The 16,348-nt window shown below is 57.1% G+C and overlaps 1 pseudogene; it reads right to left on the bottom strand.

The window, feature by feature from the left end:
* Positions 1 to 8,507: 8,507 nt before the first annotated feature.
* Positions 8,508 to 14,982, bottom strand: LOC144953625 (uncharacterized; annotated as a pseudogene).
* Positions 14,983 to 16,348: the final 1,366 nt, after the last annotated feature.

The following is a 16,348-nucleotide window of genomic DNA, read 5'->3' as shown; positions in this document are numbered from 1 at the left end:
GCCACGGTGGGAGGGCTAACGGGAAGGGTAACCCAACTAGAGGTGGAGTCCAGGCAGTGACAAACTGGGAGAGGGAGCGGGCAGGGGGCCCACTACGGAGCCGCCCCCCCTCCCCGGGCATGTTATATGTGCGATCGCCGAGGGCATCTAGTGAGGGACTGTCCTGAAATCACCCGAGCTAGGCAGACGCGGGGGTTAAACTCCAACGCCCCCTAGAGAGCGGACCAACTAGGGGTGCAATCGACGCGGTCCCGATACAAATAGACGATGATGAGAATAATGGCGAGCGAGTGATCTCCACACAGGTTCCAGCAACAACGCCCACGGAAACGGTGACTCCTGGCGACTGGCTACGGGAGCTGGTGGCAGGGATCACGGGGGCCACGTCGCTGGTGGAAGGGGAGGTAAACGGAGTGTGTACCCGAATCCTGCTGGACACGGGGGCGGTGGCCTCGCTCGTGAGCGCAGCGCATTGCAGCGCGATCGGGGTCGACGTGCGTCACCTGCAGGCACCGGACCGCGCGCTGCACACGGCGAGCGGAGCCGGAATGGGGCTGCTGGGGAGAGCCACCCTAGAGGTCCGCATAGGCAGTCAGGTGTGCACCCAGGAGTTCTACGTGTCGAGTGCGTTGTGTCACGAGTGTATCGCAGGTACCGACCTCTTAGAACGGCTAGGACTCAACGTACAACCCCGCCAGCGATGCGCCACCATGGAGAGCAACGGCGAGCGGATACCGTTCTTGGGACGAGAACCGACGCGCCCCCGCTTCGCACCTGTGGCCGCTATCCTGGCGACGGCAGTCACCATCGGCCCGCTCACCGAGATGCTGGTGCCGGTGGCAACATCCCCCACCGACCCCACGCTCCGACCATCAGGAGAGGTAATGCTAACTCCTCACCCGGAGTTGGCAAAACGGTATGGGGTCGTGGGATCCGCCACGTTGGTAAACGCAGATGGGGACCGATTGTTTATGCGGATGTTTAACCCCCACAGTACCCCAGCGATACTGCGGCGGCGCACCCCGATAGCCACCGTACACCCCCTGCACGCACGCCACTCTAACGACTCGGTGTTCGCACTCTGGGCTGAGGACCCCGGTCGTTCTGAGGGTGACCAGGACCTGGCCTGGCGAGTCGGCCCGACTCCCCGAGCCGAGGTCATTCCCCTGCTCGACGCGTTACATGTACCATGGGCGGATTTACCTAAGGGAGAGGCCGATCGGCTGCGCGAGTTACTGCGGGAGTACGCCGACGTATTCAGTGAACACGACTCGGACGTGGGTCGGACCGATCTTGTTAAGCACCAAATTGACACCGGTGCAGCCCGACCCATCAAACTCCCTGCGTACCGAGTGGGCGCACCCGAACGCGCCCAAATCAAAGAGGCAGTTGGGGACATGCTTCGCGATAACATAATTCAGCCCTCGGCGAGCCCCTGGTCAGCCCCAGTGGTACTAGTGACGAAAAAGGATGGGTCAACCCGGTTCTGCGTCGATTACCGTAAACTAAATGCAGTCACGCTCGGCGATGCCTTCCCCATACCCCGCATCGACGACACCTTCGACAGCCTCGCTGGAGCGCGATATTTTTCCACCCTCGATCTCGCGTCCGGGTACTGGCAGGTGGAGATGGCGGAGGAGGATCGGCCGAAAACCGCATTCACCACCCCGATGGGGCTATTCGAGTTTCGAGTACTCCCGTTCGGACTCACCAATGCGCCCGCGACGTTCCAGCGGCTGATGGAGTTGGTGATGCGGGGCTTGCAATGGGAACAGTGCCTGATTTACTTGGACGATGTGATAGTGTTCAGTAGATCTTTGTCTGAGCATTGGTCCAGGCTTCGAGAGGTGTTCCAGCGACTGCGAGCGGCTCATCTCAAGCTCAAGCCACGTAAGTGTTACATCGCACAACGCGAGGTGGGGTACCTCGGGCATCGCGTCAGCGAGGCAGGTGTGCACACCGATCCGGAGAAGGTACGCGCCGTAGTGGAGTGGCCACGGCCAAGGAATCTGACGGAGATCAGATCATTTTTGGGGCTCGCCACCTATTATCGTCGATTTGTAAAGGGATTCAGCGAGATTGCACGCCCCCTCACCCAACTCACCTCCCCTAAGCACCCCTACCAGTGGACGGGGGCCTGCCAGACGGCCTTCACCACTCTCAAAGACCACCTCACCCACGCCCCCACCCTCGCTTTCCCCGATTTTACCACCGATTTTATTTTGGACACCGACGCCTGCAGCAGCGGGCTGGGCGCGGTGTTGTCACAGGTACAGGATGGGACGGAACGAGTCATCGCGTACGCCAGCCGGACCTTGAGTGGGGCCGAGCTTAACTATTGCGTGACCCGCCAAGAGTTGTACGCCGTGATTTTCGCATGTAAGCAGTTCCGGCCGTATTTGTACGGCAGGAAATGTCGCGTACACACTGACCATTATGCTCTGCAGTTCCTTCTTACATTCAAGGAGCCGCGGGGGCAGATGGCCCGGTGGTTGGCGCAGTTGCAGGAGTACAACCTGCAAATCGAGTATCGGGCTGGCCGGACGCATGCAAACGCGGACGCCTTGTCGAGGCGACCCACGGTGGACGCCGAGACAAGGGCGGAGGAGGCCTGCCCGTGCTTCACGGGGGGACGCTGCCGGCAGGCAACGGACCCCCGAGCGGCCGCGGCCACTGACCCCCCCCCAGCGAGAGAGAGTGCAGTGTGCGCCACAGAGGCCCTCACAGGTGGCACCGAGGATCCCGTCGACCGCACGGCAAGCGCGGGACCCGCGGCTCGGGACCCGATCGGACGGATCCAGGAGGACGTCGGCTGCGCCTTCCCGGGCCTGAACGACGAGCAGCTGAGACAGACCCAGCAGCGAGATCCCGATCTGGCGGCAGTGGAGGCGGCACTGCGGGAGGAAAAGAGCGCCCTACCAGGACCCTGGAGCGGTTTGTATGCCCGGTTGTGTGTGCAGAACGGAGTGGTACGGGAGTTAACCGAGGCCGGCCAGCCGGGGTGCATCTGTGTTCCTGCCCAGGTGCGACCCCAGCTGCTTCGGCTGGTGCATGACCACCCACTCGGGGGCCACGATGGGGAACGACGCACTCGAGAAACCCTGCGTCGCCAGTATCTCTGGCCCAAATTGGCACAAGACGTGGCGGCCTGGGTACAGGGCTGCCGCGCCTGTCAGCAGTGCGGGCCGAAACCGGCACGATACCAGGTACCCCTAAGGCCGTTCCGCGTCAGCCGCACGAATCAGCTGGTCGGGATTGACCTACAGGGGCCATTCCCGCGATCCCATCGAGGCAACCGATATATCCTAGTCGCAGTAGAGTATTTCACCCGCTACCCCGTGGCAGTGGCCATCCCTGATAAAACGGCCTTGGTGGTGGCCCGGGCATTCGTGGAACACTACGTACTTAAGCACGGGATCCCAGAACGAGTCCTCACCGACCAGGGTAGCGAGTTCGAGGCCGAGTTGTTCCAGGCACTGTGCCGAGAGTTCGGAATCCAGAAGGACCGAACCACAGCGTACCACCCCCAAGCGAACGGTATGGTGGAGCGCATGAATCAGACCCTAGCGGGGAAACTCAAACGTATGGCGGCCGCAAATCAACGGGATTGGGACGAACACCTCCCCTACGCCCTTTTCGCCTACGCCACCACCGTACACACGTCGACGGGACAAACCCCGTTTTTAATGATGTTCGGCCGTGAGTCTCGTTTACCCGCAGATCTGCTATTCGGCGTCCCTTCCCCCCAGCCGGAGGAGGGAAGCCGCCCCGTGGAACACCTGTTGGAGACCCTGCGAGAAGCCCGAGGCCAAGCATACCCGCAAGGGGAAGCCGCGCATCGGCGGCAGGAACAGGGCACCCGACCCCGCATGGAACCCCCCTTATTCCTGACAGGCGCTAAGGTGTGGCTACACACCCCTCGCGTCGGGGCCGGGCAGGTGGGGAAACTGACGACCTACTGGCGGGGACCCTGGACCGTGGTGCGACAGATCTCCCCCTGGACGGTACTAATTTATGGCGGGGAGAGGGATCGAGAGACGGTGGTCAACGTCCGCCGCTTAAAACCGTGGAAAGCGGCCCCGGCGAGAGAGAACCCCGTCACTCGAAGGCCCCGTAATCCCGGAGTACCCGCACCCCTCGTGTTGGGGGGTCTCGCACCCTACATGGGCCCCGCCGGGCCCCCGAGACGCCCCGACCCCGCCAGGGGACGGCGCGGACGACGGCCCCTAAACCCCTCCGCTTCTGAGTTTGTACCCCAGCCCGCAGGTACCGAGGTACAGGGAGAGCCGCTGGAGTGGAGGAGGAGGCCGCCGCAGGAGCTGCAGAGGACGGAGCCACCCACCCCGAGACCAGCCACGAGGGCCGGACGGACCCCCCGGACCCCGCAGCGTTTCCTCGTGGGCGCGGCTCAAGCAAGGTGCTCCAGTCAACCCGGGACGGAGACCAGCACCTCAGGGGGCTATGTCATGCCGCCGCCACGAAGCCGTTCAGCAGGCGCCCCATCTAAGACCTCGCCACCACCAAGCGACGGAGCCGACCCCGCGTCCCCCTCACCTCACCTCACACGAACACACCCGCACGCATTCCCCCCCCCACCCCATAGAGCTCCGTGGGGAGGTCACCTGGCCGACCGGTTTTTATCCGAGAAGCCCTTATCGGGATTAAACTTTCACGGTTTCCGGCGACCAGGGAATTGGACGACCTCCCCCGACGCTACTTTGCACCGCGGCGCTGCGACCGGCCTTAAGGTTGCAAGGTCGCAGCGAGGGGCCACTCGGCCACCGCGGGGGAAACGCATCTCACACACCCCACACACGCAAGTATCGACGGGGCAGGCAGAGGGAATAAGCATTGTGATGGAGGAGCATCATTAGAAAACACGCAGGCACCATTGTTAGGGGAGTTAAAGGATAAGGCTGTTAGTATGAGTAATCGGGAGAGCGGGGTCACGCGGGGAGCCGTGCACAAATTCCCACGGCGCACCTTTGTGACGGACGCCGCCGCATAAACTGCGATAATGGGGGGGGGGGGCCTGCGTGAGAAAGGGATTGATTGGAATTTGCGCCGCGCAGGTTGAGCATTAATTAGCATATCAAAAGCGGATTGATTGGAATTTGCGCCGCGCAGGTTGAGCATTAAGTAGCATATCAAAAGCGCCCGGAACGGCGGTGCGCATGCGAGAGGGTCGCGAGCCTATTGTCCAGAGTCGCATTCCCTTTGAGGTAGGGAGGGTAAATGGGGAGCGCAAAGGGGAAATCGCTCTCTTGCTCCGAGAAGCCAACGTCCAGGACTGCCCCAGCTCTGCCCTCCGGACGTCCGTGCGACGTGTCGAGGCAAGCAGCGAGGAAAACCCACGGAACGTCGAGTGCCTCAAACCGTGAGTAAGGAGGTAAAAGTGTTTCGTGAACGATAAATAGGGAATAGGTTCCGGGTTAGTAGAGTAGGCAGCCTCGTCGATTCATACTGACTCAACAACCAGTCCCACGTAGCAGACAATAAATCATTAATAGCTGATCGTGGCCTCGTGTGATCTCGTGTTATAAGTGTGAACGCGTGTGGTACTGTGTATGCGTAAGCTCGCGGCGTGCGTAATCAGCGTACCCCAGGTGCGCGATCATAACGGGAGCGGCGAGCGCGGCGCAGAGCGGCGCAAGAGTGGGTATCGCGTGTGGAGCTGTATGCGTGTGTGCGCGCACGTTCACGACGTGTATAATACAGGTGCGCGATCCTAGCGTGAGTGGTCAGGGTTGAGTGAGTGCCGCGCAGAGCTGTGTGTGGGTGTGCGCGTACGTAATTAAACATGCCTACTACGCAGACCCGCGGGGGAGGGGAATCCTGGAGCGACGGCTCTCACCCCATGGGTGAAGAACGCAGCAGCGGTTCGCCTAGCAGCGAGGGGGCGAGTAATGAGGTTAACCCGGCCGTTAGGGGTACCGAGGGAGGGATCGCGGGGGCTAGCGACCCTCACATCTGTGTCTCTGTGAGTGTGTGAGTCAGTATCTGTGCGAGTCGTTGGGTCTCTGATCCTTTTGAATCTGAGTTTATGGTGATAGTCTGCTGCCGGTAGTGAGCGATGATTGCTGCTGTGTGTAACAATCCCAATTGAGTCACTGGCAGTGTAACATTTTTTCTTGACTAACTTGAACTCCGACGCCTGCCCAAAAATGTCCCACTCTTGTGATGGATGTCACAGAATCTTTAACGTCCACTTTGAAGCGCAGAGGGACACGGCATTTTACCATGGTTATTACACCCGCAGTGATAATCAGGACGACACGGCCAAGTTACAAGCGCTAAGTGATGTCGTGACGAGGGGGTGGGGAGGATGAGGTGTACGAGGGGCATTTGGGTAGTGGGTGACAGGGAGGGCGTCTTAGTGGAGAAGCTGTCCCCCCCCTCTCGTTGAGCTCAGTCTGCTAGATGGGGAGAGTGCAGGAATATCCCCGACTGCTCCTACCCAACTCTATTGAATATTGAAGGCGGTGACATCGAAACTGACGTAAATTTGTGAGCGAATGCCAAGGGACATTCACCGCGTAGGACACTTACCACAGGGAACACTTGATGAACTCCTGGAAAGCGCTTTCCTCGCCCTTCTGGAATGTGCTGAGAGGAAAGCAGTAAGGCATCCTGTGGATGCATCCCTCTGGCTGCTTTCTAGTTTCGTCTGAGGAAGGGACGACAGATAACGCAATGGATCACATCATTAGTCTTGGGTGCAACTCAACATTTAGTGGAAAGGCAAATTAAAGAATTATTAAAGCATATATTAAACCGATTTGCAATTACAATTATCAGAGCGATATTAAACCATATTTAAATAAGCAGGCTTGGATGTGGATAGGTGGCTGCAGAAACACACTAAGTGATGGACACTAAAGGGCAATTAAGAAAACCTTTTTCGTAAAATTCCCACTGCAAATACATTCGTGGGTATCGATCGATTCTGGAGTGTGACAAATCCGTTACCTTTTTTGGGGGGGGAGGGGGGTTAAAAAAATTAAAGTTTCTCAGATTATTTCTTTACTATTTTTTTTATCAAACTGGAATGTGATGTTCTATCCCAGCAACACCCCATAGAGAGCAGCAGCATCAGCAATGTGTGTGCCCATGACCACGCAAAACACAAATATCAACATGTGCGTGTGCATTGTAAGGAACACGCAAAACACAACACACAGTGTAAGAAATGTGTTGTTTTGGTGCCGCACGCCTGTAATCCAGCACTGTTGAGGCAGCAGCGACGGTTGGTGGATCAGACAGACGTTGCGATGCTCCCTTTTCTTGTGCATCGAAAAGCCGTACACTGGCTCTGCCAGGATGCAGAGTATGCAGGAGGTCGGGGGTTCGATCCCACCTTTGATGCTTGTACATTTGGAGTTTGATTAGATTTTTTTTCCGGGTCCTACGGGGTTTCTTTCCGCATTAAAAAATATGCATCGAGATTATGTTGCTGCTATAAATTTCCACATGATCAGCCAATTTGCTGAGCTATTATTTGTGGCCAAGTGGCTTCTGAAAAAGAAGCTAATAGATAAATGCGCTTTACCTGGTAAGATAAATAGAGTTTAGTTTAATGTGTATGTGTGTGTCTTTCTCCTAATTTTCAAGCTTGCGTACCGTACCACGTCGTCATCTTGCTTACCGCTGTCTGTTCTCTCTGCCTGTGTCCTCTTTTTGGAATTTTCACACTTAAATTCTAATTTAGCAATCTTTGAAATACGTAATCAACCGGGCTATGCGTTAATTGTGTGTTGACCGACCCTCTGTGTTGTATTACATTACATTTCGATATTTTACTAGGTTATTTAATTTTAGTGTGTCTTTCTCCTGATTTTCAAGCTTGCGTGCCGTGTCATCTTACTTGCAGCATCACGTTGTCGTTCAGTCATTGATATGCTAATTTTTTCTCTGCCCCCTCCCTCTCTCCGCCCCCGCCCCCTCTCTATATTTAAGGCCTCGTCACAGAAACGACCTCTCTTTTTGTGCCGATATGTGCTCTCTCTTTGTGTGTCCTTGTGATGTCTGTCTGCTTGTATGTCTGTCTATAGTTTTCTAGTTAGATTTTTGTTGCTATTTTTTTTTATGCCTGATGATGATTGCTTGTGTTGCAATCGAAACGTCGCTATTATTTAATTTATTATTTTATCTTTAGACGTGACTTAACCGAAAGAACCAAAGAAAAAGGGATGCACTCACAAACTAATAGCCCTGAGTGGATGAGTGATTATAAGAAAAGTAAAAGGAGGAGCAGATTGGGGGGTTAGTGGGAAGGATAAGGGGAGAGGCGAGCATGGACTGAGTGGAGAGGAGTGAGGGAAGTATTTTGTGAACAGTTGTATTCATACGTGGATTCTGCATGACCATGTGGTGATGCATGTGTGGGGTTACATTACACAGTGTGCAGTTACTAAGAGAGAATTCGTATTATAACATACAAAGACACGTACAGTATACATGCAGCATTTGTGAGTTAGTGAATGTGAGGTGTGCGAGTCTTACCATAGCTATTTACATCTGTGCAGTCCAGGCTGGAGTCTCTTCATTTCCTCAGTAATGATACCGCAAGTGAACAGTTTGAGTGTCTCCACAGGTTCCCCTTTGCTGCAGGATCCAGAAGAGGGCAGCGCAGTGCAGCAGTGACATCATTGTGTCTCTCAGGTCTATCTCCGTTATTGATCGAGTGGCATCACTCATGGCTGTCATGTCCTGCAGCTCGTGCACACAGCGCAAGAGACTGCTGAGCCTGTGTTTGTTTCCCTTCTAAGTCTCCATGCTGCGATTGAGCCACTGAATTATTTCCTTTTGAGAATCTACAGACGGAGGATCTAGGACAGCTTCAAATAACTTCCATGAAGTGTTTGATGCCAATCCACAAAAAAAACCTCGAAAATACATCGAACTTCCCATCCTCGCTGTCCTCAAAAGTCTTGATGACATCTCACTGACCGTGTTGGATGCGACAGATGCATGGCTATGGCTGAACATCTGGATGTTTTCCTGAACCCCCTTCAGAGCCATGTTTGCAAGAGAAGATGAGATTTCCTTGACCCCACTGCTGCCACGCCCATTGTGTTCTATCAACCCAAACGCGTACTGTGTGAAAAGGTCGGTCGTTGAAATGAGGCTAATCTCAAGAGTTGTCAGGTTTTTGTAAAATTTTCTCAGTATAATGGCTGCTATATGACAGAATGCAAGGTTATGCCATAATGTATTAACTGTATCACTTTCCTGTAGTTGCTTGAGTGCTTTCTGTTAGACTCCTTTCTTTGTAAAATGTGTTATATAATTTAATTTTAATCTTGATTTGAAGCTTTCGTGACTGCAGGAATCCATACTTTTTGGTTCTTTCGGTAAAGTCACGTAGGTATAAAATAAAATAAATCACGTTTCGGGTGCAACAGAAGCGTCCGTCATTTCCCACCTGATGACGGACACTTATGTTGCACCCGAAACATCGTGATTAATTTTATTTTATACCTACGTGACTTTACTGAAAGAACCAAAAAGTATAATAAAATTGTATCTTCCTTGGAAAACCCAGTGATTTCAACAGCTCGATCAACGAGGTTTCCATTCACTAGAGCAGCTATGATTGCTTCTAATGTTGTCGTCTTATGTGAATCAGTGAAAACATTGGCGTCGTCAAGGTGCTTTCCAAACTCGTCCAACCCATCCATCAGGAAGAGGGTTCTCTTTTTGATTGTCGAAAATCTTATCACCCTCTCACCCAAGCATGAGTGCAGCACACAAAACAGCTCTGCGAGTGACATCTCTCCAACATCATTTATCTCCCGGAAAGTTATGACCACAATGTCCTTGAAGCGTCGTAAAAACACTTCTCACCTGGCAGTAGGCTGTGCACAATGAATTTGCTCAACATGGTTTTACCGCTGGCTGGTGTCCCCTGGACAACAACCAGTCTGGGGTGATTTTTCTTTCCCATTGAACCAATGGGATGAAATAGGTTCTTGTAAGTCATCCCTTCTCTTGTTAGGGTCGCTGGCCCCCAGGTCCCCTCCCGACGAGGGGCCGGCCAGAGGGGGCCCGCTGTTCCCGGACTGCTCACTCGCATGAGAGCTGCCGCTGCGCAGGTCCTCGCTGGCGGAAGAAGGGCTGCCGCTCGACGGCTCTCCCTGAGCCGCATCCCCGCGAGTCCGCGGATCCTGCCTGTGAGGCATAGCTCGGGGCTGGCGCACGGCCGCCTGGAAACACTTTGTTGCTTCCCCAGCCAATCAAACGCGACGTCTCCGCTCGCACAATCCTGCGCACCAATCACACGCGCTGAACAGAGGGTCAGGGGTCGGAGGGCAAATGACGTCACTCGCGCACGTGTGGCCACCGGGGGTGTATTACAGCTCGTTTAAAAGGCCGTGGGACAGGTGTTCGCGGTGGGTGTGAACCCTCACGCAGCACGGGTATCCACAGCCACAGAACAGAGCGCGCACCCGCGAAAGCACCGACCACCCACGTTATGAGCGCACACACACACAGCACCACGCGCTTTCCACATGCTCGCCGAACCCACACGAGGCTGTGAGCAATTACTAAGCGTGCACCCGCGGAAGCACTGACTGTACACGTACGAGCGCACACACACAGCACCATGCGCTTTCCACACGCTCGCAGAATTCACACGAGGCTGTGATCAATTACTCAGCGTGCACCCGCGGAAGCGCCGACCGCACACGTACGAGCGCACACATACACAGCACCACGCGCTTTCCACACACTCGCCGAATCCACACGAGGCTGTGATCAGTTACTAACGATTTATTATCGGCGCGACTGCGAGCCACTCTCACCGAATAAGTCGGAATCGGCAAGGCAGGATTAAACTATCTCCCGATGGTCTGTACCCGATTTACCTAGTTTGTTAGGACTTAAGCTGCTTTCACTTTTAGGCTAAATCTCAACGCTCTCTCTCTTACAGTTTTGTTACGTACGGCGCTCCGGAGGCCCGTCCTCTCTGCACACCTCGACTCGTCGCACGGACGTCCAAGTGGCCGAACTGAAGAGCGTCCCGATGGCTGACTTGTGGAGCAAGAGGACCTCTTTCCCTTTCTACGGCCCCTTTTATTGTTACTAAATCAAAACGTAACCCGGCGCCGACTCACTGGCCAACCGGCTTGCTGGGAGTTCCCAGCCGCATTTCGCTGCTTTGTCCGTGCACCGGTTGGCTGCCGAGTGCCCGGCCAATCAGAGGGGCGACCCTGCTTTCCCGCCGTTCGTGGCTCCGCCCCCTATCTGCCTGCCTATCGGTGTGTGTGGTGTGTGTTAACCGCGGTGGCTGGGCAGCCCCGTCGTGATCATGTAATGTCAACCCAAGTCAGGAAGCTGCGGTGCAAGTTAGCATCGGGGGAGATCGCCCAATTCCCTGGCCGCAGGAAACCTTGAAGATTATCCCTATGAGAGGGCTTCTGGGTGAAAACCTGTCGGCCAGATGACCTCCCCTCAGAGCTCTATGTGGGGGGAAATGTGTGAGGGTGTGTTTATGTGGGGGGTGGTGAGGGGAAAGCAGCAACGGCCCCGTCGCTTGGTGGTGGTGAGATCGTCGGTGGGCGCCTGCAGGGCGGCATCGCGGCGGTGGCATCACATAGCCCCCCGAGGTGCCAGTCCCCATCCTGGGTTGACTGGAGCACCTCGCCTGGGCTGCCCCCACGAGGTAGCGCTGCGGGGTCCGGGGGATCCGTCCGGACCTCGTGGCTGGTCTCGGGGCGGGTGGCTCTGTCCTCTGGGGTTCCCGCGGCGGTCTCCTCCTCCACTCTAACGGTTCCCCCCGTCCCTCGGTACCTGCGGGCTGGGGCACAAACTCAGCGGCAGAAGGGTTTAGGGGCCGTCACCCACGCCGTCCCCTGGCTGGGCCGGGACGTCTCGGGGTCGGGGGCTCGGCAGGGCCCATTTAGCGTGTGAGGCCCCCAAGCACGGGGGGTGCGGGTGCCCCGGGATTTCGGGGCATTCGGGCGGCGGGGTTCTCCCTCGCTGGGGCCGCTTTCCATGGTTTTAAGCGGCGAACGTTGACCACCATCTCTCAGTCCCTCTCCCCGCCCTGGATTAGTACCGTCCAGGGGGAGATCTGCCGCACCACGGTCCAGGGTCCTTGCCAGTAGGTCGTCAGTTTCCCCACCTGCCCGGCCCCGACGCCAGGGGTGTGTAGCCACACTTTAGCGCCGGTCGGGAACAAGGGGGGTTCCATATGGGGTCAAGTGCCCTGTGCCTGTCGCCAATGCGTGGCTTCCCATTGCGGGTAGGCTCGGTACCGGGCCCCTCGCAGGGTCTCCATCAGGTGCTCCACGGGGCGGCTCCCTTCCTTCGGTTGGGGTGGAGGAACGCCGAACAGCAGGTCTGCGGGTAAATGAGCCTCAAGGGCGAACATCATTAAGAACGGGGTTTGTCCCGTCGACGTGTGTACGGTGGTGGCGTAGGCGAATAGGGCATAGGGGAGGTGTTCGTCCCAATCCCGTTGATTTGCGGCCGCCATACGTTTGAGCTTCCCAGCTAAGGTCTGATTCATACGTTCCACCATACCATTCCCTTGGGGGTGGTATGCCGTGGTTCGGTCCTTCTGGATTCCAAACTCTCTGCACAGCGCCTGAAACAGCTCGGCCTCGAACTCGCTACCTTGGTCGGTAAGGACTCGTTCCGGGATTCCATGATAAATACATAATGCTCCACGAATGCCCGGGCCACCACAAGGGCCGTTTTATTGGGGATGTCCACCGCCATGGGATAGCGGGTGAAATACTCCATCGCTATGAGGATATACCGGTTGCCTCAGTGGGATCGTGGAAATGGACCTTGTAGGTCGATCCCAACCAGCTGGTTTGTGCGGCTGACGCGGAACGGCCTTAGGGGTACCTGATATTGTGCCGGTTTCGGTCCGCACTGCTGACAAGCGCGGCAGCCCTGTACCCAGGCGGCCAGGTCTTGCACCAATTTGGGCCAGAGATACTGGCAACGCAGGGTCTCCCGAGTGGGCCGTTCCCTGTCATGGCCCCCGAGTGGGTGGTCGTGCACCAACTGTAGCAGCTGGGGTCACACCTGGGCGGGAACACAGATGCACCCCGGCTGGCCGGCTTCGGTTAGCTCTCGCATCACCCCCTTCTGCACACACAACCGGCCGTACAAGCCACTCCAGGGTCCTGGCAGGGCGTCCTTCTCCCATAGGGCCGCTTCCACCGCCGCCAGATCCGGATCCCGCTGCTGGGTTCGTCTCAGCTGCTCGTCGTCCAGGCCTGGGAAGGCGCAGCTGCCGTCCTCTTGGATCCGTCCGATCTGGGCGGGGTGGTCTGTCGGGTCCTGAGTCGTGGGCTCTGCGATCGCCGGGCGGTCCGCTGGGCCCCCGGCTTCCTCTGTGGGGGTCTCAGTGGCGCGGCCTCCCGGGGGTCCGTTGCCCGCCGGCAGCATCCTCCTGTGAAGCACGGGCAGGCCTCCTCCGCCCTCATCTCGGCGCACACCGCGGGTCGCCTCGATACGGCGTCCGCGTTCGCATGCATCCGCCCACCCCGGTACTCCATTTGCAGGTTGTACTGCTACAGCTGCGCCAGACACCGGGCCATCTGCCCCCGCGGCTACTTGAATGTAAGGAGGAACTGCAGAGCATAATGGTCTCTGCGCACGGGACATTTCCTGCCGTACAAATACGGCCGGAACTGCTTACACGCAAAAATCACAGCGTACAAATCCTGATGGGTCACGCAATAATTCAGCTCGGCTCCACTCAGGGTCCAGCTGGCATATGCGATAACCCGCTCCGTCCCATCCTGCACCTGCGACAACACCGTGCCCAGCCCGCTGCTGCAGGCGTCGGTGTCCAAAATAAAATCGGTGGTGATATCGGGGCAAGCCCCACATCACCAGTAGATATCTCAGACAGAGATCTACTGAACACTATCACATCATCCAGGTAAATCAGGCACTGTTCCCACTGCAAGCCCCACATCACCAGCTCCATCAGCCGCTGGAACGTCGCGGGCGTGTTGGTGAGTCCGAACGGGAGTACTCGAAACTCGAATAGTTCCATCGGGGTGGTGAAGGCGGTTTTTGGCCGATCCTCTGCCGCCATCTCCGCCTGCCAGTTTCCGGACGCGAGATCGAGGGTGGAAAAATACCGCGCCCTGGCGAGGCTGTCAAAGGTGTCGTCAATACGGGGTATGGGAACGGCGTCGCCGAGGGTGACCGCGTTCAATTTGCGGTAATTGACGCAAAACCAGGTTGACCCATCCTTTTTCGTTACTAGTACCACCGGGGCTGACCAGGGGCTCACCGAGGGCTGGATTATGTTATCGTGGAGTATGTCCCCGACTGCCTCTTTGATCTGGGCCCGTTCGGGTGCGCCAACTCTATATGCGGGGAGTTTGATGGGTCGAGCTGCACCATTGTCAATTTGATGCTTAACAAGGTCTGTCCGACCCACGTCCGAGTCGTGTTCACTGAACACGTCGATGTACTCCCGCAGTAACCCGCGCAACTGATCGGCCTCCCCCTTAGGTAAATCTGCCCAAGGTACGTGTAACGCGTCGAGAGGGGAACGACCTCGGCTCGGGGAGTCGGGCCGACTCGCCAGGCCAGGTCCTGGTCACCCTTGGGGCGACCAGGGTCCTTAGCCCAGAGTGCAAACACCGAGTCGTCAGAGTGGCGCGCGTGCAGGGGATGTACGGTGGCTATCGTGGTGCGCCGTCGCTGTATCGCCGGGGTACTGTGAGGTTTAAACACCTGCATAAACAATCGGCCCCCATCTGCGTTTACCAACGTGGCTGAACCCACAACCCCGTACCGTTTTGCCAATTCCGGGTGGGGGGTTAGCATTACCTCACCCGATGGTCGGTGCGTGGGGTCGGTGGAGGGTGTTGTCACCGGCACCAGCATCTCGGCAAGTGGCCCGATGGTGACGGCCGTCACCAGGGTAGCGACCACGGGTGCGAAGAGGGGTCGATTCGGCTCTCGTACCAGGAATGGTATCCACTCCCCGCTGCCCTCCATGGTGGCGCACCGCTGGCGGGGTTGCACGTTGAGTCCCAGCTTTTCCAGGAGGTCGGTACCTGCAATACACTCGTGGCACAACACACTCGAGACGTAGAACTCCTGGGCGCACACCTGGCTGCCTATGCGGACTTCCAGGGTGGCCCTCCCCAGTAGCCCCATTCCAGCTCCGCTCGCCGTGTGCAGTGCGCGGTCCGGGGCCTGCAGGCAGCTCACATCGACCCTGATCATGCTGCAGTGCGCCGCGCTCACGAGTGAGGCTACCGCCCCCGTGTCCAGCAGGATCTGGGTACGGTGCCTGTTGACCTGCCCTTCCACCAGCGACGTGGCCCCCGTGATTCCCGCCACCAGCTCCCGCAGCCAGTCGCCAGGAGTCACCGCGCCCTTGGGTGTTGTTGCTGAGATCTGTGTGGAGGTCACTCGCTCGCCATTATTCTCATTATCTATTTCTATCGGGACCGCGTCGATTGCACCCATAGTTGGTCCATTCTCTAGGGGGCATTGGAGTTTAACCCCTGCGCCTGCCTAGCACGGGCGAGCTGAGGACAGTCTCTCATGAGATGCCCTCGACGGTCGTACAGGTAGCATGCGCGGGGGAGGGTGGCGGCTCCGTAGTGGGCTCCCTGCCTGCTCCCTCTCCCTCTCCCAGTACGCAGTTGTCCAACGTCAGACTCTAATTGGGACACCTGCCCGGCCAGCCCCCCTACTGTGGAGTGTAGCTCACCCATCTCAGACTGGATGGTCTTCATATTTCTATTCCCTTCCTCGCGTACGTGGGCCACCTGGCCGGCGATATCTCTTATGCCGGTCTGTATCCCGGCTACCCACCCTGGGGTTGTCTCGCAGGATCTCTGCGGCTCCCTTGCCCGTCTCCTTATTGTGCATGCGAGCTCATCCTCTTCTTCCTCGTCTGGGAGCAGGCTCGCGACGACACACTCCCGTCCCGACCCCTGAAGTTGTGCGCACTCGCCGGAGAGCTCCTCACACTCAAGCGCGCGCTTGACCAGAGTATCAAAGGAGAGGCCTGCACTACCCACTTTGGGCTGCCACCACACGGTGCGAGATAAATATCTGAGGAGTTTGTCTGCTGCTAGCGCGTTAATGACCTCAGTTGCAAACTCTGGACGGGCAATCCGGGTCAGCGATCGCACGTCCTCGTCGTAGTCATGAAAGTCCTCGCCGGGTTGGCCGTCTTCACCTGTATAATATTGCGCGTGCCGAAGCGTAGGTTGAGTCGGTGGATTAACCCCTCTAGATCGGTTTGCGTGCTTGCGGGTAGCGCCTCTACGAAGTCCGCTGCCCGCCCATCCAGGTTCATCGTAAGTTGCTGTAATGCCTGCGCGTCCGTCCAGCCATTAAACTCCTT

The sequence above is a fragment of the Lampetra fluviatilis genome, chromosome 79 (assembly GCF_964198595.1).
Source record: "Lampetra fluviatilis chromosome 79, kcLamFluv1.1, whole genome shotgun sequence".
Classification (NCBI taxonomy): domain Eukaryota; kingdom Metazoa; phylum Chordata; class Hyperoartia; order Petromyzontiformes; family Petromyzontidae; genus Lampetra; species Lampetra fluviatilis.
This window is presented reverse-complemented; position numbering and strand designations above follow the sequence as displayed.